This window comes from Eleutherodactylus coqui, chromosome 1 (genome assembly GCF_035609145.1).
Source record: "Eleutherodactylus coqui strain aEleCoq1 chromosome 1, aEleCoq1.hap1, whole genome shotgun sequence".
Classification (NCBI taxonomy): Eukaryota; Metazoa; Chordata; class Amphibia; order Anura; family Eleutherodactylidae; genus Eleutherodactylus; species Eleutherodactylus coqui.
In genome coordinates this window covers 131,386,498-131,412,228 of record NC_089837.1, presented here as the reverse complement: position 1 = coordinate 131,412,228, position 25,731 = coordinate 131,386,498, and the positions used below count along the sequence as shown (strand labels likewise).

The 25,731-nt window shown below is 46.1% G+C and overlaps 1 protein-coding gene across 3 annotated transcripts in view; it reads left to right on the top strand.

Annotated features, from left to right (window-relative positions):
• The window catches only part of SPTSSB (serine palmitoyltransferase small subunit B), a 43,458-nt gene that overhangs the window by 13,356 nt on the left and 4,371 nt on the right, over window positions 1-25,731 (top strand). The window contains exons 1-2 of one of the 3 annotated variants that reach the window (XM_066600636.1): window positions 17,670-17,688; window positions 19,970-20,045. The gene's annotated coding sequence lies outside the window, so the exon portion shown is untranslated. Of the gene's footprint in view, window positions 1-17,669; window positions 17,689-17,855; window positions 17,963-19,969; window positions 20,046-25,731 lie in introns of those variants that run through there. The other 2 variants (XM_066600617.1, XM_066600627.1) reach the window with 2 other exon arrangements.

Here is a 25,731-nt window from a genome sequence, read left to right as displayed (position 1 = left end):
CAGTCCATTGCCAGACTTCGCAATCCATTCTTCATGGATATTGGGGGAGCGGTTTCTCCCGCTAGGTCCATGGGATCCCTGTGGTACAAGGTTCCAGTCTTTACACAGTTGCATCACTTTCTCTGGAGACTGGGTTACATACTTAGAGCCATTTTTATTAATTATTCACTTTACAGGAAAACCCCATTTGTAGATAATGCCCTGCTCCCGCAGGATTTTGGTACTGGAAGCTAAAGCTCTCCTGCGCAGAAGTGTGGCTGCTGAGAGATCTGTGAAAAGCTGAATATTTTTGAAGTGGTCAGGACTTATGCGGAAGAGCCTAGCAGCGTCCATTAATTTGTCTGTTATGTGAGAAAAGTGTACCTGAGTAATGTCCCGAGGAATCCGGGGCGGCAATGATTTAGGCTTAGGGAGCCTGTAAGCATGGTCGATCATCAGATCATGTTGAGTGGCATCCGGGAGAAGGTCAGTGAAGTAATCCATAAGAAAGTCTCTAAGTTCATCATTTTTAACCGACTCAGGAATGCCTCCAAGACGGATATTATTTCGCCTGGACCTATCCTCCAGATCAGCAATTTTTAATTTCAAAGCCACTAAGTCGTCCGCCATTGAATTGGCGGTATCCACAAGCTCATTATGGGCTGATGTTAGATCCTCCATTTTATTTTCAATGTGTGTAGTGCGATCACCAATAGAGGTTATTTCTGTTTGCAGTGAGAGGAAAGCCTGTTGTATATCCTTCTGTATAGAAAGCTTTAGATCAGCTAACAGGGAGCGCATCAATGACTCTGTAATGGGCATGTCAGCTAATTTAGGGGGCTGTGAAGGGGTTACAGTGGGGACATTTTTATGATTTGCACAGTGTTTTTATTTGGAGAGGAGAGTAGCATGCACTGAAAGGGTTAATGCATGAAAGCCATGCATGCACTCCTCATTCCCACTCCCTCCCCTCTCCTGTGGCTCTGACAACACTGCAGATGATTGAGAGCTGTCAGCAGGGTGAGGCAGAGACTCATTAAGGCTGCCTGTCCATGGGCGTTGCAAAAACCCCTAGCGGATCACCACCGCGGGAGCCGCTGCCAGGGAGCAGGAGCCGGCTAATGGATCCTCGAGGTGAGCCTATCTGACAGATAGGCTGACTGCAGAGAATCGCAGCAATTCACAGTATGCAGTGATTTGCTGCCCGCGAGCGGAGAATCACTATGATTCTCCTCTGGTGGACAGGGGGGCTGCGCCTTCCACAGCAACGCTATGGAAAGCATGCACTGCGTTCCCCGCGCCCATGGACAGGCAGCCTAAGGAGTTGTGATTCCTTTCCCTTATCAGAGTCCCCTGTCACAGTGTCAGAAGCTGTGCTGAGCCCATGTGGAGATGCTGCTGGCGGTTGCCATCTTGGATTTTCCCACCACCAAGAAAGAACTTAGTGAGCTTTGCTGGGCTCTTCTTTGCCCTACCTTTTGCCATGGTTCAGTGCTGGGTGATTGGAGGAGGCTTTATGAGGTAGAGGAAGCTTCCTATGCTTGTGTCTGCTGCTGCTTAGTGCTGCTTCAAGCCATTGATGCAGGCAGAGAGAGAAGTTATGCTTCCTCTGCCATTGGCTGCTCGCCACGTCCCCCCCTACTAGAGATGAGCGAGCACCAAAATGCTCGGGTGCTCGTTACTCGGAACAAACTTTTGCGATGCTCGAGGGTTCGTTTCGAATAACGAACCCAATTGAAGTCAATGGGCGACCCGAGCATTTTTGTATTTCGCCGATGCTCGCTAAGGTTTTCATGTGTGAAAATCTGGGCAATTCAAGAAAGTGATGGGAACGACACAGCAACGGATAGGGCAGGCGAGGGGCTACGTGTTGGGCTGCATCTCAAGTTCACAGGTCCCACTATTAAGCCACAATAGCGGCAAGAGTGGGCCCCCCCCCCCTCCCAAAAACTTTTACTTCTGAAAAGCCCTCATTAGCATGGCATACCTTTGCTAAGCACCACACTAGCTACAACAAAGCACAATCACTGCCTGGATGACACTCCGCTGCCACTTCTCCTGGGTTACATGCTGACCAACCGCCCCCCCCTCCCCCCCACAGCGCACACCAAAGTGTCCCTGCGCAGCCTTCAGCTGCCCTCATGCCACACCACCCTCATGTCTATTTAGAAGTGCGTCTGCCATGAGGAGGAACCGCAGGCACACACTGCAGAGGGGTTGGCACGGCTAGGCAGCGACCCTCTTTAAAAGGGGCGGGGCGATAGCCCACAATGCTGTACAGAAGCAATGAGAAATAGAATCCTGTGCCACCGCCATCAGGAGCTGCACACGTGGGCATAGCAATGGGGAACCTATGTGCCACACACTATTCATTCTGTCAAGGTGTCTGCATGCCCCAGTCAGACTGGTAATATGTACCTTAACAGTAACCGCGTTGGTGGTAATGTGGTGGTGACTGCGGACCTAGTAGCGCGGTTTTATTTTGTTGGTTTTCGGAATGTGGCCAGGATTAAGTGGGCCGTGGCGGGGGGATGTTTTTGAGGCACTACGTGTCCTCTCCACGTGTCCGTGGTTATATGCACCTTAACAGTAACCGCGTTGGTGGTAATGTGGTGGTGACTGCGGACCTAGTAGCGCGGTTTTATTTTGTTGGTTTTCGGAATGTGGCCAGGATTAAGTGGGCCGTGGCAGGGGGATGGTGGGGGGGCTCTCTTGTAGTGTCGGTAAAGGTGAAATTCTTGGACTGCCACCAGACGAACCAATGCAAAGGCATTTGCCAAGAATGTTTTCCCTGTTGGAGGAGGTAGGGGGATGTTTTTGAGGCACTACGTATCCTCTCCACGTGTCCGTGGTTATATGTACCTTAACAGTAACCGCGTTGGTGGGAAATGGCCTCGCCGCCATCATGTCTTTGGGAAGCCTCTGTTTTCACACCCCAGAGACATACCATTAGCAGCGGTATAGGCAGAGCCCATAATTCGTAACATTTCAGCCGTAGCATTAGGACAGGCCCCACTAACATATCACTAGCAGCATTATAGCGGGAGCGCAGTCTTCGTTCCATGTCAGCAATAGTAGCACTCAAGACAGGCCCCAGTAACAATTCCGAAGCAGCAGTATAGCGGGAGCGCAGTCTTCGTTCCATGTCAGCAATAGTAGCACTCAAGACAGGCCCCAGTAACAATTCCGAAGCAGCAGTATAGCGGGAGCGCAGTCTTCGTTCCATGTCAGCAATAGTAGCACTCAAGACAGGCCCCAGTAACAATTCCGAAGCAGCAGTATAGCGGGAGCGCAGTCTTCGTTCCATGTCAGCAATAGTAGCACTCAAGACAGGCCCCAGTAACAATTCCAAAGCAGCAGTATAGTGGGAGCGCAGTCTTAGTTCCATTTCAGTAGCTGCAGTATAGCCAAGGCCCAAGTTACATTTATGTAGCTAAAGTGTAGGCCAACCCCACACACACTTCTGTACCATGAGTGCAGGCGAAGAACATACAAATTGCTATGATTACACTGTAGGTGAGGGCCCCAAAAAATTGGTGTACCAACAGTACTAATGTACCTCAGTAAAAATTGGCCATGCCCAACCAAGATGGCAGGTGAAACCCATTAATCGCTTTGGTTAATGTGGCTTAAGTGGTAACTAGGCCTGGAGGCAGCCCAGTTTAACGAAAAATTGGTTCAAGTTAAAGTTTCAACGCTTTTAAGAGCATTGAAACATATAAAAATTGTTTCGAAAAATTAGATGAGTGAGCCTTGTGGCCCTAAGAAAAATTGCCCGTTCAACGTGATTACCTGAGGTTTCAGGAGGAGGAGCAGGAGGAGGAGGAGGAATATTAGACACAGATTGATGAAGCAGAAATATCCCCGTTTTGGATGGTGAGAGAGAACGTAGCTTCCATCCGCGGGTGCAGCCTACGTATTGCTTACGTATCGCTGCTGTCCGCTTGTGGAGAAGAGAAGTCTGGGGAAATCCAGGCTTTGTTCATCTTGATGAGTGTTAGCCTGTCGGCACTGTCGGTTGACAGGCGGGTACGCTTATCTGTGATGATTCCCCCAGCCGCACTAAACACCCTCTCCGACAAGACGCTAGCCGCAGGACAAGCAAGCACCTCCAGGGCATACAGCGCTAGTTCAGGCCACGTGTCCAGCTTCGACACCCAGTAGTTGTAGGGGGCAGAGGCGTCACCGAGGATGGTCGTGCGATCGGCTACGTACTCCCTCACCATCCTTTTACAGTGCTCCCGCCGACTCAGCCTTGACTGGGGAGCGGTGACACAGTCTTGCTGGGGAGCCATAAAGCTGGCCAGGCCCTTAAAGACTGTTGAACTGCCTGGGCTGTACATGCTGCTCGATCTACGCACCTCCCCTGCTACCTGGCCCTCGGAACTGCGCCTTCTTCCACTAGCGCTGTCGGATGGGAATTTTACCATCAGCTTGTCCGCCAGGGTCCTGTGGTATAGCAACACTCTCGAACCCCTTTCCTCTTCGGGAATGAGAGTGGGAAGGTTCTCCTTATAGCGTGGGTCGAGCAGTGTGTACACCCAGTAATCCGTAGTGGCCAGAATGCGTTGAATGCGAGGGTCACGAGAAAGGCATCCTAACATGAAGTCAGCCATGTGTGCCAGGGTACCTGTATGCAACACATGGCTGTCCGCACTAGGAAGATCACTTTCAGGATCCTCCTCCTCCTCCTCCTCCTCCTCCTCAGGCCATACACGCTGAAATGATGACAGGCAAGCAGCATGGGTACGGTCAGCAGTGGGCCAAGCTGTCTCTTCCCCCTCCTCCTCATCCTCCTCATGCTCCTCCTCCTCCTCCTGAACGCGCTGAGATATAGACAGGACAGTGCTCTGACTATCCAGCGACATACTGTCTTCCCCCGGCTCGGTTTCCGAGCGCAAAGCGGCTGCCTTTATGGTTTGCAGGGAAGTTCTCAAGATGCATAGCAGAGGAATTGTGACGCTAATGATTGCAGCATCGCCGCTCACCACCTGGGTAGACTGCTCAAAGTTTCGAAGGACCTGGCAGATGTCTGCCAACCAGGCCCACTCTTCTGAAAAGAATTGAGGAGGCTGACTCCCACTGCGCCGCCCATGTTGGAGTTGGTATTCCACTATAGCTCTACGTTGCTCATAGAGCCTAGCCAACATGTGGAGCGTAGAGTTCCACCGTGTGGGCACGTCGCACAGCAGTCGGTGCACTGGCAGATTAAAGCGATGTTGCAGGGTGCGCAGGGTTCGTGTGGGACTTGCGGAAATGTGCGCAGAGCCGGCGCACCTTTACGAGCAGGTCTGACAAGCGTGGGTAGCTTTTCAGAAAGCGCTGAACCACCAAATTAAAGACGTGGGCCAGGCATGGCACGTGCGTGAGGCTGCCGAGCTGCAGAGCCACCACCAGGTTACGGCCGTTGTCACACACGACCATGCCCGGTTGGAGGCTCAGCGGCGCAAGCCAACGGTCGGTCTGCTCTGTCAGACCCTGCAGCAGTTCGTGGGCCGTGTGCCTCCTATCTCCTAAGCTGAGTAGTTTCAGCACGGCCTGCTGACGCTTGCCCACCGCTGTGCTGCCACGCCGCGCGACACCGACTGCTGGCGACGTCCTGCTGCTGCTGACACATCTAGATTGCGAGACAGAGGTTGAGGAGGAGGAGGAGGAGGAGGGTGCTTTAGTGGAAGAAGCATACACCGCCGAACATACCACCACCGAGCTGGGGCCCGCAATTCTGGGGGTGGGTAGGACGTGAGCGGTCCCAGGCTCTGACTCTGTCCCAGCCTCCACTAAATTCACCCAATGTGCCGTCAGGGAGATATAGTGGCCCTGCCCGCCTGTGCTTGTCCACGTGTTCGTTGTTAAGTGGACCTTGGCAGTAACCGCGTTGGTGAGGGCGCGTACAATGTTGCGGGAGACGTGGTCGTGCAGGGCTGGGACGGCACATCGGGAAAAGTAGTGGCGACTGGGAACTGAGTAGCGCGGGGCCGCCGCCGCCATCATAGCTTTGAAGGACTCCGTTTCCACAACCCTATACGGCAGCATCTCAAGGCTGATACATTTGGCTATGTGGACGGTTAACGATTGAGCGTGCGGGTGCGTGGCGGCGTACTTGCGCTTGCGCTCCAACAGTTGCGCTAGCGACGGCTGGACGGTGCGGTGCGAGACATTGCTGGATTGGGCCGAGGACAGCGGAGGTGAGGGTGTGGGTGCAGGCCATGAGACGGGGGGTTGGATCTCAGTGGCAGGTTGGGGCACAGGGGGAGAGGCAGCGGTGCAAACCGGAGGCGGTGAACGGCCTTCGTCGCACCTTGTGGGGTGCTTGGCCATCATATGTCTGCGCATGCTGGTGGTGGTCAGGCTGTTGGTGGTGGCTCCCCGGCTGATCTTGGCGCGACAAAGGTTGCACACCACTGTTCGTCGGTCGTCAGGCGTCTCTGTGAAAAACTGCCAGACCTTAGAGCACCTCGGCCTCTGCAGGGTGGCATGGCGCGAGGGGGCGCTTTGGGAAACACTTGGTGGATTATTCGGTCTGGCCCTGCCTCTACCCCTGGCCACCGCACTGCCTCTTGCAACCTGCCCTGCTGCTGCCCGTGCCTCCCCCTCTGAAGACCTGTCCTGTGTAGGCGTTGCACACCAGGTGGGGTCAGTCACCTCATCGTCCTGCTGCTCTTCCTCCGAATCCTCTGTGCGCTGCTCCCTCGGACTTACTGCCCTTACTACTACCTCACTGCAAGACAACTGTGTCTCATCGTCATCGTCCTCCTCACCCACTGAAAGGTCTTGAGACAGTTGCCGGAAGTCCCCAGCCTCACCCCCCGGACCCTGGGAACTTTCCAATGGTTGGGCATTAGTGACGATAAACTCCTCTGGTGGTAGAGGAACCACTGCTGCCCAATCTGAGCAGGGGCCCGAGAAAAGTTCCTGGGAGTGTTCCCGCTCCTGAGCATGTGTCATTGTAGTGGAGTGAGGAGGCTGGGAGGAAGGAGGAGCAGCAGACAGAGGATTCGGATTTGCAGCAGTGGACGGCGCAGAACTCTGGGTGGATGATAGCTTGCTCGAAGCACTTTCTGCCATCCAGGACAGGACCTGCTCACACTGCTCATTTTCTAATAAAGGTCTCCCGCGTGGACCCATTAATTGGGCGATGAATGTGGGGACGCCAGAAACGTGCCTCTCTCCTAATCGCGCAGCAGTCAGCTGCGACACACCTGGATCAGGAGCTCGGCCTGTGCCCACACCCTCACTTGGCCCTCCGCATCCTCGGCCGCGTCCACGTCCTCTAGGCCTACCCCTACCCCTCAGCATGCTGTATTACCAGTGATTTGATTTCCCAGGCAGGAAATAAATTGGCGCAAGCCTACAGGCCAAATATAATTTTTTCGCTTTTTTGCAAAGGGAAGGCCCCACTGCGGATATTCAATGAACAATACGTTTAATTAATAACTGTGGTGTGGCCCTGAAAAAGTGTCACACAACTTTAGTGTAGCAGAGTTATTAACTCTGGCAGAGCAGGTATTTGCCAGTCAGGAAAGACAATGGCGCAAGCCTGCAGTAAACCGTAGCTGGTTGCGTTTGATTTTTGTACGTTCTCCACGCAGCACACACGTACACGGAGACCTTAGGACTGACACAGGCAGGCCAAATATAATTTTTTCCCTGCTTTTTTGCAAAGGGAGGGCCCCACTGCGGATATTCAATGAACAATACGTTTAATTAATAACTGTGGTGTGGCCCTGAAAAAGTGTCACACAACTTTAGTGTAGCAGAGTTATTAACTCTGGCAGAGCAGGTATTTGCCAGTCAGGAAAGACAATGGTGCAAGCCTGCAGTAAACCGTAGCTGGTTGCGTTTGATTTTTGTACGTTCTCCATGCAGCACACACGTACACGGAGACCTTAGGACTGACACAGGCAGGCCAAATATAATTTTTTCCCTGCTTTTTTGCAAAGGGAGGGCCCCACTGCGGATATTCAATGAACAATACGTTTAATTAATAACTGTGGTGTGGCCCTGAAAAAGTGTCACACAACTTTAGTGTAGCAGAGTTATTAACTCTGGCAGAGCAGGTATTTGCCAGTCAGGAAAGACAATGGCGCAAGCCTGCAGTAAACCGTAGCTGGTTGCGTTTGATTTTTGTACGTTCTCCACGCAGCACACACGTACACGGAGACCTTAGGACTGACACAGGCAGGCCAAATGTAATTTTTTTCCCTGCTTTTTTGCAAAGGGAGGGCCCCACTGCGGATATTCAATGAACAATACGTTTAATTAATAACTGTGGTGTGGCCCTGAAAAAGTGTCACACAACTTTAGTGTAGCAGAGTTATTAACTCTGGCAGAGCAGGTATTTGCCAGTCAGGAAAGACAATGGCGCAAGCCTGCAGTAAACCGTAGCTGGTTGCGTTTGATTTTTGTACGTTCTCCACGCAGCACACACGTACACGGAGACCTTAGGACTGACACAGGCAGGCCAAATATAATTTTTTCCCTGCTTTTTTGCAAAGGGAGGGCCCCACTGCAGATATTCAATGAACAATAACTGTGTTGTGGCCCTGCCTACACAATTCTGTCCCTGTAGTATCAATGGAGGGTGCAATGCTCTGCACAGACGATTTTTTGAAAAAAAAAAATATGCAACACTGCTAACAGCAGCCAGAACAGTACTGCACACGCTTAAATTTGGCCCTAGAAAAAAACCGTTGAGGTTCTTGAAGGCTACACTCACTCCTAACACTCTCCCTGCCTAAGCACCACTTCTGTCCCTAATACCGGGTGCAATGCTCTGCACTGCCGATTTTGAGGAAAAAAAAAATAAATTTCCACTGCTAACTGAAGCAGCCTGCACACACGTAGATGTGGCCCTAAGAAGGACCGTTGGGGTTCTTGAAGCCTACACTCACTACAAACACTCTCCCTACAGTAACTCCAATAGAACAGCACTTTCCCTCACTAACTCACACGGCATCTGAGCCGAGCCGCGGGAGGGGCCGACTTTTATACTCGGGTGACATCTGATCGCCCCAGCCACTCACAGCAGGGGGGTGGTATAGGGCTTGAACGTCACAGGGGGAAGTTGTAATGCCTTCCCTGTCTTTCAATTGGCCAGAAAAGCGCGCTAACGTCTCAGAGAGGAAACTGAAAGTAACCAGAACACCGCGTGGTACTCGTTACGAGTAACGAGCATCCCGAACACCCTAATATTCGCACGAATATCAAGCTCGGACGAGTACGTTCGCTCATCTCTACCCCCTACCTCTTCCCCAGTACATATCTTTAGAGGCACCCAACAGAGATGCCCCCTGATACTGACATTATTTTCACTCACAATGGAGCCTTTAGCTATTGCCTACTGTGATAATCCCAATTTATTTGGTGTCACGACTGACAATAATATCAAACTCAAGCCTTTTATCAGATGACCTTCTTTTAAGGGCCCATTTACACTGAAAGATGATCGCTCAAAAATCATTTAAACTACAGTTTGAGTGACAGTTTTGAGCGATCATCTTTGCATAACTGTGAGTAGCTAATTAGCTACTAAAGAGTTAATGCAGATGGAGAGGGATACCACAGCGATCCCTACGAGAACAATGCAGCTGTTTTGCGTATGCAAACAGCTGCATTGATCTCTGCGCTTTCAGCTGGTGTCCCGCTGAGAACTACAAGTGGGATACCAGCTGAGAGAATTTTATCAGCACTGCTGGCTGAGATATTCTAGAAAACTGGAAATAAGCAATGAACAAACAGTACATGATGGGCAGGTGTTTAACCGCAACGGTTATTGCTCAAAAGACGCCTTTTGAGCGAATTTTGAGCGATAATTGTTGTGTCTAAATGGGCCTTAACCCATACTAAACCTCTTACCTCCCTACCTAACTTAATGACCCTCAAAAAATGTAGTGTAGCCTCTGGCCTTAAAATTAACCAGTCCATGTCAGAAATCCTCTTCTGTAATACGCCTTTCCATGTTATCGAGATCAATTTCAATTTTAAGACCAGCATCCATTATCTCCCCTACCTAGGGATTAAACTTACTAGCTCTATTGACACACTTTACAAATGGAACTACAAACCACTATTTCACCAGCTCAACTTGGACTTGTCAATTTGGGATTGCCCTTACCTTTCCTAGCTGGGAAGAATACACAGTATAAAAATGGTACTTCTAGCGTGACTTGTCTATCTCTTTAGATCACTCTCCATTCCTGTTCCCACATCAGCTATACAATCAATGCAAAAATGAGCCTTGTCCGTTATTTAAACACCCCAGCATAAATAAGAACACCTTAAAGTTACATTAAAAATGTTGAGGTCTCTGTGCCTAAACTTCCTAAATATTATAAGGTAACTCGTCTCTCCAGATACCCCCTCTATATGTGGGTTCTCAATCTCCCTTATGGGTCTAGATAGAAGCCACCCAATTACATCCTCATACCTTGTCCTCCCTTCTTTGGACTAGTAGACCCTTTCCAACTAATTTTCGAGCCACTGCCATTTCTCATTCTATTCGATCCTACTCTAGCGTCCAGTGCAATTCAAAATATTCCCTCTCTCAGGCCCATCTCCACTTATTCCACTTTGTGTGGTGGCAAACTAACAAACTTACTATCCTGTATGGCTTTATAAGGAGTAAGCTGATATCACTGTCATATTTTAATCCATTCCAAACTCCTCTGGAGGAATGGCAGAAAAAAACTAAAATCTTCCATTTTTAGTCGTCCCTTATTTCCTCTTCAACTCAAATAGAACTGAATCCTCTAGAAGCCATATGTAAATATTCCCCCATGTATCCTGGAATTCTGTCACAACTTTATAGCATCTTGAATGGAAGTTTACAAAATAATAAATTAGCATATATGCTCCAATGGGAAAAACACCTGAACTGCACTCTTTTGCTGTGCTTTTCATTCATATATGGATTGTCCCATGAATTATGAGCGATAATCGTTGCATGTAAATGGGGCTTTAGTGTTTGGGTTTTTTAAAAAGTTTTATGTCGCATTATACAAATGCCTTTCACTATGTCTCTATCTATATCACCCCGCATGGGGTCTTTAAGGCAGAATGTTGTCATATATTTATTCAAAATTCAATAAATACGTTTGAAACATAAAAATATCTTTGGCAAAAAATTAAATTATTTTCTGCCGCCATCTTCTGACATTTTTACTTCTTTACTTTTTCATCAACATAGTTGTACAAGGGTTCATTTTTTTGCAGGACATCCTATAGTTTCTATTGGTACCTTTTTGGATTACATATGACTTTTTGATCCTTTTTTATTACATTTTTGCTTGAAAATGGGGTGATCAAAAAAGCACAATTCAGTTTTTTTTCTGGTGACATTTAATGTGCGGGGTAAATAATGTGTTATTTTGATAAATCTGACTTTTATGGACACAGCAGTACCAAATATGTTGTTTTTTTTTATTTAGATGCTTTCACTTTAAATATGGCAAGAGGTTTTTCTTTTACTTATATTACCTTTATTTTTTTTAATAATTAACAAAACTTTTTTTAACTTATTTGTACATTTATTTTTTAGTCCCCATTGGAAACATGAACTTGGTTTGATCACTCCTGGAGGATAATATGATTCTATAGTAGTATATCATACGTGATACGTGTCCCTGGTTACCCTCCGGGTGGAAGATGGTGGGGGAGCTGTGACAAGGCCCAAACTTTACCCTGCTGTCTCCTAGGGTGGGCCCGCTCCTCAGAGGCTGCAAATCCGCAGTATAAATTGACCTGCTACAGCTTTGAAATGTACAGTACAGGTCAATTTATGTTGCAGTAATTGGATGACCTTTCGGTAAACTCATCACCTACACTGCTGGCTTGACTATGTAAGCATGGCTTGATAGGCAATCTGCAATGGCAGCCCTGGGGGCTTTCAGAAGGACCATGGCTGCCATGGCAACCGAACAGCACCCCGCAATATCATCATGGGGGTCCATTCGGGACATTTAAATTCTGACAATGGCATTTAAAGGGATAGCAGTTCCGATCGACGGTGTAAGAAACAGTCGGTATACCAGCAAGACCAGCTCCAGACAATATAAGAAAGGTTCTAAACATTATAGACTCCATTAACACTTCAAAATCCCAAATGACCCTCCTAGCACTAGACTTAGAGAAGGCTTTCGATACATTGTCCTGAAGCTACTTATTCTCGGTCCTACGACTCATTGGGATCAGGGGACATTTTCTTTCAGCTCTCCTAGCCCTCTACTCAACACCCTCCGCAAACCTGAAACTTCCATCCACCAGGGCGACCCCTATACAAATTAGTAGGGGTACCAGACAGGGTTGCCCCCTCTCCCCAGCATTATTTGCTTTAGCAATTGAACCACTGGCAGAGGCAATTCGTTCTAATCCCAACATAAAAGGAATTTGGATAGAGAATAATGAATATAAAATGAGCCTATTTGCGGAGGACCTATTGCTGACCCTTTCCCAGCCATTAACATCATTGCTGAACCTAATATCCACACTAGAAATCTGGTCTCAGCTCTCGGGCCTTCGCGTGAACATCGAAGGTGGAACTACCCAGAACTAATAAAGAGGTTATCATCTGATCTGCGGAAATGGGATAAACCCCAACTCTCCTGGATAGGTAGAATAAACACAATAAAAATGACCACTTAGCCATTTATATTGTACCTCTTTAGATGCCTACCAATACCCATTCCCTTAGCCACCTTACGCAACTTCCAATGCAACATATTTAGATTCATATGGGCCAATAAAAGAGTGAGAATTAAACACACTATAATGCATTACCATAAACGACTGGGAGGTCTGTCAGTGCCCAATATAATCAAATATTATAAGGCGGCCCAAATAGTCCAATGGGTAGTGGGGTCAGGTGAGCCAAAAGGTAGCCTATGGTTGGATATAGAGAAAAAAACGTATTTATCCACACAATATAGCATATTTGACTTGGTCTTCTGAGCCACTCCCCCAGGGGCTATAAAAAATGAGCCTGCTGTCATATCACTCCCTCCTGTTGTGGAGAAGCGCCCAGTTCAAGTACAATCTGTCCTCCAAGATTTCCCCCATGCTACCAGTACTTTACAACCCGCAATTTCCACCAAGCCAAGACCTAGCTCATTTTCAATGGTGGCTAAGTAATCAAAAAAACACCCTACAACATTTTTACATTCAATAAAAACTTTACACCATACAACAATTTGTAGCCACATTTAAGCCGCCCCTCAGGAATATATGAGAATTAATCAAATATTCCACTTTATCCACTTTATAGTGCCCACCCCCATGCCACACCATTTGAAGCCACCTGTGCCAAAAACCCTTGTCAGAAAGGAATGCTTTCATATATATATAATACGCTAAACCAACCCCTGACAGGGTAGAAACTTATGTTTATGAGGAGATGGGAAGCGGACCTTCAGCTTGAGATGACCTCCGACAGATGGCAGCATTGTTGTATCACGATCTCCAAGGGTAGCCATCAAGTCTCCCTTATGGAGACCTCAATTAAAATTCTACATAGGACTTATTTAGTCTCACAAAGATTACACCATCTCCACCCAACCTCTTCCCCGCTATGTTTTAGGGGATGCCAAGAAAGAGGAGATATGCTCCATACTTGGTGGACATGTCCGGAGGTTGACAGACTGTGATCGAAAGTCCACAGTCTTCTCAACCAAATGTTTGTGGGTCCGATTCCCAAATCCACTACGGTGTTCCTGCTGGGGGATCGCCCTGCGTGATCTAGGTATCAAGCCCATAAACTGATACAATATGTATGTATGGCTACAAGAATCCACATCGCCTCCGCATGGAAATCACCTACCCTTTCCTTTTCAGTGGTGCTTGATAGAATATCCTCAATTATGCTATATGAAAGGATTCATGCTATCAGAACAGATACGATGACAAATTTACAGAAAATTTGGCAACCTTGGATTGAATGTATAGAGATCCCGGGATTACACCATATTATATTATTTACTTAGCCTTTATTCTAGTGACCAAATAGAAATATACACGCTATTTAGATACTTCTGACCGATGATGTGGATTCTTGGCGACCTACTAGTTTAAATTTCTATGTTGACCCTTTTGTTTTGTTTTAACCCTATAACTTTGTGATCTATTAGCCGCTGTAGGCAAATACTATTTTTGAAGGCAATATTTGGCCCCCTCCAAGGGGACGTTAGAATGTTATAAGCCTACCATATGTATGACTACAAAATTCAATAAAACTCTTTGAAACAAAAAAACAGTCAGTACCTATATTGTATGGCGTGGGATCAACCCCCTACCCCCCTCCATACAACCCTGAACCTCTATGACGTAACTGTATATCATGGAGTGCGGAGAGACTAAATTACATTAATTAGACCTCTTTCTGTTTTTTCACTTCAATAACACTTGCACATCAAGAACTTTAAAACTGATATGAGGCTACATTCCCACGAACATATATCGGCTCAATTTTTTAACGCCGAGCCAATATACGTCGTCCTCATGTGCAGGGGGGAGGATGGAAGAGCCAGGAGCAGGAACTGAGCTCCTGCCCCCTCTCTGCCTCCCCTCCGCCCCTCTGCACTATTTGCAATGGGGAGAGGCAGAACGGGGCGGGGCTAATTCTCGCAACTTAGCCCTGCCCCTGCCCCGCCTCCTTTCATTGCAAATAGTGCAGAGGGGTGGAGAGGGGGCGGGAGCTCAGTTCCTGCTCCTGGCTCTTCCATCCTCCCCCCCCCCTGTACATGAGGACGACGTATATCGGCTCGGCGTGAAAACCAAGCCGATATACGTTCGTGGGAATGCAGCCTAAAATGCACATACACTCGCAGTGAAATTTCTCATTGACCAAAATTGCACTAGTCCGTGTGTATAAGGCCTCAGTCCACTCTTAGATGTGTGCTAGCGGATGTCACCAGCGAGCGTGTTTTCCTGACAAATGCTGGGATGCACTTGCAAGTGGAGGTGCAACCGAGCAATTAGCAGTATTACATGAGTAATAATGGCATTCCCAGAATAGCTCCCTAAGCCTGCTATACAGGAATGATTTTTCCCTACAAAACGGAGGCAAACCTATGCTGATTGCGGTCGCACCTGCTCTTGTGAAAGCACACTGAGGACGGTTTCACACGACCGAGAAAATCATGCGAGATTTATGCATTGCAAGACGCACAAATCTCACACGAATATGAACCCCATTCTTGTGTATTTGTACACACGTGGCATGCTCTAACTTTTTGCGTTCCTCTGAACGCATTACCCATTGATTTCAATGAGACGTTTAATGCCTCTCAGGGCTCTTGCATGCCATGAGATGTGATGCGAGGTTTCCCATTGAAATGGGTAACACTTCCGGCCCTCTATTCCGACCCTCCATTGTGCGTGAAACTCATGCACCAGAATCGGAATTTCACAGATGCGACCATGTGTAGGTAGCTAAAGCCGACTTCAGGTATGCCGGAAATGCTGCAGAAGTTCCACAGGGGATTTTGCTGTGGAAATAATGCAGTATTTGCAGTATCAGCCATGGGGAAACGATTTCAAAGTCTCCTTCACATGATGTAAAAATTTTTCGCTTTGAAACATAAGGTTAAAAGCTGCAGCAGATTCGCTACAAAAACTACAGTAAGGCTTTTTTCACATGAGAGCATATCACCCGGCGTCTTCACGGCCGGACAATTTTGTCGCTGTGATCTGATGCAATGGATTCCAATGCATCAGATCACATGGGCGTATTGGTGAGACGGAAAAACGCCCGGCTAAGCCAATATAGTGCTGGGCGTTTTTACGTCGGAGCCAAAACATAGTTCTAGAACTATGTTTTGGCCGTAATACATCCAGCCGCTGCACAGGCTCCTATGGGAGCCCATGGCAGCGGCCGTAGGTGGGAGGGAGTTTAGCAGCGTGGCTGCTAAACTCCCTCCCTCTATTCACCCCCACCCGTGCAGGCTTACTTGACTTCCTCCTGTTTCCTTCTGTGCCCTTCTGTGCTATAGGAGGGGGTGGGACAGGGGCGGAGCTTAGTGCCGGGTCACCCCGACTCCTCCCATTGATGCTATGGACAAGAGGCGGGACAGAGGCAGAGCTAAGTGCCCGCCCTCTCCCTGCCCCTTGTCCATAGCACTCAATAGGAGGAGGCCGGGGCGGACCATCGCTTGGCTCCGCCCTCATCCTGCCCCCTCTCATTGCACAGAACAAAAGGGGAGGAAGACAGGTAAGCCTGCAATGAGGAGGGAGATGAAATGGGAGATGGCCTGGTGAGCTCTGTGCATTTGCGCCAGTCTCACCAGGCCATATGAACAGGCGCACAAAGGTTTGATTTGTGCGCCCGTTCACCCAATCTTTCACTAGCATTTTCACAGCCGGCCGGCCGATATGCGCTTATGTGAAAGAAGCCTGAGGCTGGGTTCCCACAGGGTGGAATCCCATCGGTAATCTCACGGTTTGGCTACAGCAAAAAAACGACAGATCTCCGCCAGGAAAGCGCTGCTTCAAAACCCTCGGTACTTAGCTGGCTAAACCTGGGATTACCGGCCGCAGGCGAATGTGCCGCAGCGAAATTCCAGACAGAATTTCCTCGGCAAATCGGCCCTTTGTGAACCCAGCCTAAAACCTTCAACATATTGGTGCAGATTTTGCCCTGCAGCTTTGCGGGGTATTTCTGTGGGTTTTCCGCTGTAGAAAGCCCATACAAGATACAACCCATGAGAAGGCAGCTGAGGAGCAGTTTCAGATGAGCGTATTGTGACACGTTTGTAATATGGACTGTTAGGATGACTTTGTACCATATGTCAGCAGTGTTTCAGCACCGTTTAATCTGTATTTGCATTTATTGGTTTTATTTTCCACTGGAAAAATATGGATCAGTATTTACCAATAGAAAGTTATACCTATAAATGCAAAGACAGAGAGATTTTTAAAACACAACCGCAAAAAATACAGCCATGCAAATAGATGCATAGGTTTACATTAGCTCCGTATTGCTGTTCAGAAAACATAGACAATGGAAGCGGTTCGACCTGCGGTCCTTCCGCAATGAAATTGCAGAAGGTCACGGGTACTTGCATTATTGCCTAGCATGAGAAAACCAGGGGTTTAAAAAAAACAAAAAAAAACACTGTACTGCACATGTCCGACGGCTCGCTGTGTGGGCCATCTGCAATACAGTAAAGAATAGGAAAAACCATGTATGAGGGGATGCCAGCTGGGCACAGGGTTGGATTCCGCTGTGGGCTCCCACATGTGGAATCCAACCCGGTCATGTGCAGCCGGCCTAAAATGCCTGCAATGCCCCTTTACAATTGCTTAAAATATCTAAATATATTTATAAATTTAGTCCCATATAGAATAATTCATAGCAATTAAAAATCTTCTGTCTGCAGTACCTGTCATTGTCCTGCAGGCATATGATGAGATCAGCACCTTTGTTTCTAAAAATCTAACTTGTACGTATTTGCTTGTTAAGTGGTGAGAATTTATATAATTAATCGACAGTACTCCCTCACGGTAAATATTTCATAAGAAGAGCAGGCACACCTATGCTGAACTGAAAAGGCCTACATAGAGAGCCAATGATGATGCACTGCTACTGCCTTATCTGCAGTGACTGCTTTGCAGCATAATATAAAGAAGACAGACTTGAGCTGCAGAAATACAGCATTGTACTGGGAGGAAGCCAGCCTGAGACATGATATTCCAGCACAGCTTCCCATACTCACAGTGCCGGTAAGGCATCCCAGCAATCACACATTACCTGCGTTATCCTGTACTGTATGGATATATCATACATGCATAATAATAATCTTCTGTCAACTATTAATCAGCACATTCAGGTTTTCTCTCTGGGAGGTTATTTTTGCAGTAGTAACAGGAAATTGGGAGGGGCAGACACACCTGAGTAATGCAACTCAATTCCACTGACTTTTCACAGGTCTGCCTATAGCTGCACCTGCATTCATCCTCAGCACCAGTTCTGTGCATACCTGCTGGCAGGTCAGAGGTGAGGGTCTTCCAGACACTTTCTTACTGGATGGGAATATTGTAGGGGGAAAAGAGCCAGGATTTGGATCAAATGAACTTTATTTAATGGGGCAATACATATAAAGTATGTAGCAAACTCGAAATTTCTATGCAAGGCATTTGTACGATACTTGGAGCTTTGACAGCAAGTGAATGATGTTGTATTAATATTTTTAAAGTAGTCCACTTCCATGTCTGTATTGTGATACAGTAAAAATAACTTTTTGCAGCTCCCATAATATTGTTAAAAACTGTAGTTGAGCTAATATGTTCATTTTGTACAACTCATTATTTTATTATGTATCACCATCTCCTACATAGGACTGTAGATAAAGTTTCATTATTAACTGAGGATTGCTATTAAGTGGTGAAAACTAACAGGCTAATAGGTGCTTTGCTACATTGTTTATTGATGCCATTGCCTATGTATTGCAAGGCATCAATAAACACGCAAGAATGTAATAGTTTATAGATTGTTACATTGTATAATATATTTTTGTTTGTGTTTTGCGTAGCGCTGACACATGCGTTACCACAAACAAGACTTTCCAGATTTTAATTGTATAACTTGACTTTCAAGTTTTCTGGCATGCAGGCTTATCAGTGTCTCACCCATTCACCTCTTCTTTTTAGTGACAGTGAACTGTTAAGGTTTTGTTTCTTTTGAGTGTGACGTTTGATTAAGCATGCCGCTCCTTGTTGTGTAAGTTCAGCTATGTAGTCTTTCAGATAGATCTAATTCTGTGTACTACTAGTGGTATGCTAATCCGGAGTTATCTGCTACAACAGGAATCGCTTTGTCCTGGCTTTCTTGTAGCCAATGGTGTTTGTACCCATGGCTTGTAGTTACCAAATATCCCTGGGCTAATCACATGGCAAATGTTTACCTCATTTGTTCTCAGGCAACAATCTTTAAGACTCCCTTTGCACAAAGTGATAGTTTGCAAGCGCCAATGATGACCGAGTTCACTCATTTGTGCATGCAGCCTGTTTATGCAGGTATATAATTAGTCGTAATTTACTTGGAATTGGAGCGCATATCATTTATATTTACTGAACCAGTGAATGTGAGCAACTAGACGATCACTCTTCACATGCAACGACATGAGAATAAAATGAACGATGAATGAGTTCTCGTTCATTCGCACTGAATGATTATTATTCAAATTTGCACAGTCCGTGTGTGTGTGTGTGTGTGTGTGTGTGTGTGTGTGTGTGTGTGTGTGTAAAATATATATATATATATAAAAAAAAATTTTATTCACATGGGCGTATTTTTCATCAGTATTTTGTGAGCCAAAACCAGGAGTGGGTCCAAAATACGGAGGAAACGCAAATCTTTCCACTATACTTTCTCTCCACTTCTGGTTTTGGCTTCCAGAATACTGATGAAAAATACACCCGTGTGATAGAGCTCTAAGGCTGGGTTCACACAGGGTGGATTTGCCGCGAAAATTCCATGCGGAATTTCGCTGTGGCAAATCCAGCTGCAGCCCCTAATCCCAGCATTAGCCAGCTATGTGGACGAGACTTATCAAAAATCCCATCCACACGGGACAGCCAATCTGTCACAGTGAAGCCGGTGCTGCGGCTTGGATTTCCCAGCCACTGCGTGTCTTTTTTTTCGGTTGTGGTCTTGCTCCTCTCTATGGGAGTGCTGGCGACAACGGAAAAGTATGCCGTCAAGCTGCTCCAAAACCCGCAGCTAAGTGCCGTGGGTCTTGAAGCTGTGCTTTCCTGGTGGAAATCTCTCGTTTTTTTGCTGCGGCAAAAACACAAGATTTCCACCAGGAATGCGACCCGTGTGACCCTAGACTAAGGCTTAAATTGCAAACACCTTTGTTGATGTGTTTGTTACGTCTTGGAGTAAGCTAAAACTGATTTTGATAACTAGAGGATGTTCTACACCTAATAATCCTACTTTTTATATATAATATATATATATTCTTTTTTTCATTCTGTCCAATATTGCCCACCCCCTCTTTAGGTCCTAACAGTAGCAGAACCTGCTTGTCTGGACCACTCATTCGAATTTGAGAAACGTTTCATGATCATTTTGCAGGGTGAGTAGTTTTGATATTGTACAGCCCAAAGTAAATCTATAGTGATAGTTACTTATTAACTACTAGGTCATCAGCTGATGTCATTGGTGACTTGTAAGAATCCTAGACTAATTTTGTTCCAATATCTGCTGCCTTCTTTGAAACTGTTGGGAAAGAAATAGAATTGGTATAATGCAATGAAATCATGATGGGTCTGAAGACTATGAAATCTTGGTGCTGGTTAGCCAAAGGGCTTTATCAAATATATGTGAATCCAAGAAATTACACCAGGCTGAGCATTTGGAGCTCGAATCCGTATAAACTTGAAAAACATGGACTCTAAGGCTGGGTTCACACAGGTCGCTTTGCCGCGGAAATTCCGCGGCGGCAAATCCGCCTGCGGCCGCTAATCTCGGGATTAGCCAGCCATGTGGACGAGATTTCTCAGAAATTTCGTCCACACGGGACGGCCAATCCGCTGTGGTAAGTCAGAATATGCAGCATGTCTATTTTTTTTTTTTTTTTTTCTTTCCGCTGCGGCCGCACTCTCCCCTAAGGGAGCACCGACCGCAGCGGGAGAGTGAGCGGCTGGGCCGCTTCAAAGCCGCCGCGGGTTTTTCTGCAGCAGTTCTCCCGGCGGATATTTTGCGGTTTTTGCTGTGGTCAAACCGCAGGATTTTCGGCGGGAATACGCCTAGTGTGACCCCAGCCTAGCACCATCCATACTTTTTTAACTGCTCTATGTATAGTACATTGACATATGCGTTCACCTAAGTGCTCAAAGCCCATAGTTATTTGCAAGCTAGGGATGTAGTTCAAAGGCTAAAAGCAAAATGTAGCAGCACGCCATCCGCAACAGCAAAGTTTCAGGGGCTTTTCAGGCAGGGGGAGTATATTCTTGCATAAAGCAATGTGGATGGCATTTTTACATATGGATCATATTTTATATTTTCTCAAGAAATTATGTTTTGTTTGTTTTGGGGCTCATCCACACAGACGTATTCAGTTGTGATCCGTGAAATGCATAGCGTCCTCATGGACCAAAACTTTGCAGGATTCTTTTGCATATTTCATGCAAGAAGGCCCCATTGGGGTAAATACACATATATCATGCATATTTATATGCTTCCTTTGACTTTAGTGGTCTATTTCAGTCTGTAATATGGACCAAAATAGGTGTGAAAAAAGAAAAACGCATGTCTAAAAACTCCAATGCAAATTAATGGGGTTTCAGCACCCCATATTACACTCGTAATACGGAGCGTAAAAACATCTGTATGAATGAGGCCTTAATGTTCCTCCATGGGAAAATGGTATTCGGTGCTCTCATTCCTTTTACAAGATCCTAGAATCGGCTTATGAGGTGCTCTGCCAATCGGCAAGCATTTTTATATTTGGGTAAATGAGCTGATCAACCAACAAGTGAGCGATTGCGCATTCATCAGCCGTATTAGTCTTGTTATGAGGCAGACAAGCATTCTGAAAAAAGGCCAGATGACTGGTGTGTGTAAAAAGGCCAGGAGTCTAGTTGTGGACTGACGTTTTATTTTTTCAGCAGTCATCTCCTTATCACAGGCAGCATTACACTGAAGATATAGATAACACAGGATCCACTATTCACAATAGGTGATGGTCACAGCTCCCCTCCTCCCCTCCCTCCACAATGACCTCTGCACAGGTCACAGAGCATGCCCGCTACACTCTACTAGAGACATGAATTGGTTCTCTCCTGTCTATTGGGGGAATGACTTATCAGTTTTTCTGTTTTGGGACAACTGAAATGTGCACACAAGATATGAAAATGTGAACAAAATGCGCAAGAAAATATGCCTTTGTGGAGGATCCCTTACGCTCTATTTCTCTGCGTACGTACGCAGCGTGAGCCCTGGACACTTGTATGGGCTGTGTATTATACGCTGTCCATACTCAATACATTATGTATGGGCAACGTTTTATACGCTTTCTAATACCGATCAACTGAACAGAGCGGGGAATTGAAGAAAAGAAAAAAAAATCGCACCGTGCATGTTCATGTGCACGTGATACGCGGCCATTCGCAGTGCACTCGCAGCTATACACATGGCTGCTAAATGTGTAATACACTATGGGAAGACCCATAGTATTTTACGCATATGCCCGTGTGAATGAGCCCTTATTTGTATGCAATCTTGTGGTTTGTAGCTGTCAGTCAATAGTTAAAATGATTTGGTAGTCCTGCAAGACGTCTCCATGTAGCCCTAGCCTAAATCTTTTCATTGTGTGGTTTTTAAGTCTAGGATCCACTCCTGGTTATGGGCTCATGAATGAGGCCTCTCACACAGGTGCTTTGTACCACAATTAACACAGCGTTTTGAATGCCGCGGTAATCGCGGTATAACGCGCCCATTCAAATCAAGACATGCTCTTGCTCAAAAATCGCTGCACGAAGATCAGAGTCTGTTCTACATTTGTTCGTTTAGTGCACCTCATCACCCTTCACAATGATGGGGTGCGCTAATACATGCTGGTGTCCGCAGGGTGCTGCGGCTAAAAGCAAAAGTAAAATTGGATGCGAGCGGCCTAAGGCTGTATGCAGACAGTTTGTTTTGTACTGTCCAAAAATCACACAGAAAAACAGTCCATGTGAGTATACTCTAAGGCTGCTTTCACATAAGCCGTTATATTATCATTATTTTTAGTAATACGGACAATTCATATGGACATATAAAGTGTTGTTGTTAGCGGTTTAGTCGTTCACGGCCCTTGGCGACCCTAAATGCTCCCTCCCTCCATGTTCTTCAGTTTTGCACTGCTTCTTTCAGTTGTGTGATATCCATGCCAGTATCCGCTCTGACAGTATCAGCCATCGTGTTCTTCGGCGGCCAGGTCTTCTTTTGCCACTGATCTGCCCAAGCATAATAGATTTTTCTAGCAACTCTGCTTGCATTGCATGGCCAAAATACGTGAGTCTGAGTCCGGCCATCTTGCCCTCCAGTGATATATCAGGTCTTATATGATTCAGGACGTCTCTGTTTGTTACTCTCACCATCCAGGGTATATGCAGCAGCTTTCGCCAGCAACACAGCTCAAACGCATCAATCCTCCTTCTATCAACTTCCCTCACAGTCCAGCTTTCACAACCATACATGGCTATGGGGAATATGGTGGTTTGCACTATCCTGCGTTTGGTTGCAATGCCGATATCCCTACTTTTCCAGCTTTTGTCCATGTTTAGCGTCACGCTCTGAGCGATCCAGCGATACTCACTCCTGTGTAACAGCACAGGGATGAGTGTTGGGAATCATTTGCCCTCTTTTAAGCGTCATCCACATGGTGTGTAAATTCTCCATGAAATCTGCTCTGGATTTAGGCATCAAATTTTACCCTTTGAAAAGCAAAGGTGAAATGCGTTGCAAATCCACATCAAAATCTACAGAGAATCTAGCCAGTGTGAAGAGATCCTCCCCTTTCTTTATTAAAAAAAACAAAACTGTTAAGTATTTTTATATAATACTAGCTGATATACCCGGCTTCACCCGAGTTAATTTGGTACTGGTGTTTATCTGCTGTTCACACGGAAAATCTTATGAAGTCGTGGTTACTTTAGAGATACTGAGGAAAAAAAATATGTTCACCATTTTGCATAGTTCTCTGCGTTACCCAGGAAATACCACGGGGAGGTAACCATGCGACGTTTCCTTTATATAAAATGACATCAGGAAGTGAGAGAATTAGATTACATATGTAAAATTTGGACACTAATTCTTTTGCGCTTAGAATTAAATAATCGAGTTGGGACAAATTAGCTTTTCCTATTTATGACATAATCAATGCTCGTGCCAAATTTCTTGTTTCTTTGACACCGGAAAGTGAGAAAATTAGATTCCGTATGTAAAATTTGGACGCTAATTCTTTTGCGCATAGAATTTAATAATCGAATTGGGACCCATTAGCTTTTCCTATGTATGTCATAATCAATGCCTGTGCCAAATTTTAAGTTTCTATGGCATTGGGAAGTGACAGATTTAGATTATGTACGTAAAATTTTGACGCAAATTCTTTTGTGCTAGAATTGAATAATCGAGTTGGGACCCAATTACTTTTCCTATTTTGGAGATAATCTATGCTTGCGCCAAAATTAATGTTTCTACGATATCGGGAAGTTGGAGAACTTTTGGCCAGTCAGTCAGTCAGTCAGTCAGTGCGTGCTTTCAGCTTTATATATAGATAGTAAAAATATGCAAAGGAAGAAACCTCAGTAGTATTTGTGAATTTCAATAATCAAAACTTTTGCACTATTTCAGTCCTTTATAGTTACATTTACCCTCTTATTTATTAAAAAAAAAAACAGAACCCCAAATTCCCAACCTGGGGAATAGTACCTAACACCAAAATGTTTAACCCAAGACACGACTGTCATCACAGCAAGTATTCATCATCCTTGCGTATAGTGAGGAGTAGAGAAGGAGAGACCTCCATATTTCCTCGCCAAGAAGTTAGTCAGGTATGCCTGATGCGGTATTGGGGCCGTCATGAATATATCCTTAAGTATAACTTCACACGGGCGAGTGTAACATGGGGCCTTCCGCCCCTGTATCCTGCTTCCCCACTGTGTGAATTCCCCCCAGGATTGATGCTGGGATGCTGTCAGCCCCACCAGAGGATCTTGCAGTTTCTCCCATTGCTTTCAACCTAGCACGTGGTGCGATGCTGCCGCCGGACCCAGTGAGCGCTGTGATGTGACAACAAGCAGCAAGATAGAACATGCTGCGATGTGTTTCCTGCATAGTATCGTGCTGCCATGCAGGAAGACATGGCTCGTGTGTGACCCCATTCAAATCTCGCATGATTTTGACGCCTGTGTGAATGCAGCCTATGGTGTCCATACTTCAGTTTTCCTCACCTGTTTATTCTAATTAAAAACTTATTTTAAACCACAAAAATGACTCCTGAATATACACCAGTATAGTCCGCAGTACCCCCACCAGTGGTGGTGGGCTTTAAAGCCCTACACACAAGTCCCTGGAAATCATATTGAGTGCGCTGTATGTGGTCCTTCACAGTTATGTGCTGCGACAGATGCTTCTAATCCGGATGTATTTTATGTTGCCTGTAAAATATTCCTGGATGTTACACCTTCCTGCGCAGAATGGGTGTATCGGAGTGAAAGATGTCATGATAAATCAATATAAGCCTTGTAAATCTATGCGTTTAAGTGACTTGTATACGTGTCTCGTAACTTGTCTGGCAACAGGATGCAAGCGGAGATATGTAGGAACTCGGGTGAACCTGCTTAGTCATGCCGCCTTTTGTTCGAAGACTAGCCTTTCAGGTTTTATGGATGAATTCCAGCCTTCTAGAAAACATTCACTTCTCAAGACGAGAACATGTAGATGACTTTTCATGTCTTATTAATGTTTATCAGGTGTTAGACAAAAACTGTAGTAATGGGACACAACCTCCCCCCCCCCTTGCCGCCAGTCTTCCAGACCCCTTCCAAATAAAAGGCAACACTTACAATGAATAATAATCAGAATAGGGGACAGTTTTTTGTTTTTTTTTTCCCTTTAAACTTGGCTGTAGTAGAACTGAGTTTGGTATTCAAGTGCAACATGATAACTTTCTGAGTCGGGCTCACCCAGCAGTAAGTGTAAAACAGCTGTGAACCTGTCCATGACCCTGCGTATGGCACCAAAATTATGCTTACTCTCATAGGCGGTCATGTGCA